The following is a 1991-nucleotide window of genomic DNA, read 5'->3' on the forward strand; positions in this document are numbered from 1 at the left end:
ACAATAAGGCAGTTTCAAAACTGATTAGTAGGACAGTTTCAATAATTAACATATTGCATATTGTCTTCATAGTGGTTATTCATAGTACAAGATGTAGACATGATATCTTGTCCAAACACTATTAGTACAAATCTTTCTTCTCATTGAATTAAGAGAAAGTAGTTGTATATCTGTCCTAACTATTTTGTATGTACAAACACAAAATGGGCCTTCCTTTGTATCCTCTTTTTGGTTCAGGTTTGTCAGAGAAGGGTATTCCACTGGGTAGGCCTTATTCTTGACAACCTTAACAAAACCCTTCCTGTGTAATATACACCCACACCCATGGCTCTACACAGACCTACAGGCCCAGCAGCACCACAGGGGAAAAAAAAAAGGAACCTAGATCTTAATGATGCTGAAGCCTGGAGAATGTTTGTAGATGTAAGAGATGGCACTTAAGCATAAGCTGTGGTCTAGGTAGTGTCAAGCTAAAGTATGGCAGGGAGGAGGTTGGGGATCACATTCCCCAACTTCAACCTCTCCCTGAGTTCACATGTCCTTGGTGCTTCAGTTTCACTAACCCCAGTATAAAGTCAGAAGATTCTGGGGAGGCTGATGGAGAATATCCAGAATGAATGAAATCTATATATTTGGCATTCATGCCATGCCCAGTATCTTTTCAGTCCTCCATTAAACATTCCTTTCTGGATGTTCAGTTCTACAAGCTGCTCTGATTTCAAGAAGTTTACCTAACACTACTGGGAGAATTATGTAAATATGAATAGTTTGGCTGAGCAGTGACTAAGGAGAGAAGGAAACATGACCTCCATCTGCAAGCAGTGGTGGGAATGGAAATGATTTCCTCTGGGAACTCAGCTGGGATTACTGTTAAATCATTTGTATACTGTTAAATGAGTTGCGTGCTGGTGGGGCAAAGAGGTCTTGGAAATGTGTTTGCTGGCTTTCTCCCCACCTCCATCATTGACTGCAGGCATTTGAAAGGTTGAAAAAACAGCAAGGGAAGGCCCTGATTCAAGGTGATAGAACCAGATGTACAAAGGTAAGATCAGAGGAAAGATGCTGGAAACTGAAAACCGGGAAAGCGTTCAGAGCAGAAGTTAATCTTTTATTAAAATATTCCAGAGGAATAAAATATGGAGGAAGCTCTTCTTTTGCATATTTAATCTCCGTGTGAACAGAGCACTAAAAAACTTATTACTGAAAATAATTTTATGAAGAATAAATACCACAAGAATACCATACTTTATTTTTTTTTTTTGCATATCTAACAACGTACTTAGCAAGATGAACAAGCTTTAGCAAGCTTTGCATCTAGGATATGACTAATTGATATTTACTTTTCCTATCTAAAATATAATTTTTATTCTAAACATTTTTAAATCTCTGAAGATAAAAATTATTTTTTCCCCTTCAGGTAAAATGTTGAATATGTAACTTAAAACAAACTTAATAAACATTTTATGAATAGGGGTTTTGGCTAGAGGCTTGCTTTGAAGGGACTTATTTAAAGTATCATACAAGCCTTCTTATTAAAATTTCAAGTATATTAAGCATACATGGTAAATCTACTAAAACTGACACTTTCCAGGTTACAACTTTTCTTCCTGAACTAGTAAATTTCTAGATACAAAAACTATGACAAACATGTTGTTGTTCTTCCTATATATTCAGCTCTGTCCCTTGAGCTCAAATTATAGTACATTTGTTTAGACCATGTTGTGTAATAACAGTCATTAATATCAGTGGTTATGCTATCGCATTTTGCTCTGAGACTCTTGAGTGTGTTAGCACATTTTAAAATCTGCTGAGACATTTCTTTCTCTGTAGATGAAGGAACTGCAACTTGAGAGGCTATGACACTTGCTAAAAGTTAAGGAGACAGTGGCAGAGCAAGGATTCAAACCTGAGCAACTGAATCCTACTCTTTGTCATTTATTTATTCAACCACCATTCCATGTCTTAAAGGCTGAGATAAGATGAGACTGGAA

This window comes from Octodon degus, unplaced genomic scaffold (genome assembly GCF_000260255.1).
Source record: "Octodon degus isolate 3935 unplaced genomic scaffold, OctDeg1.0 scaffold00032, whole genome shotgun sequence".
In the NCBI taxonomy this organism is placed as follows: Eukaryota; Metazoa; Chordata; class Mammalia; order Rodentia; family Octodontidae; genus Octodon; species Octodon degus.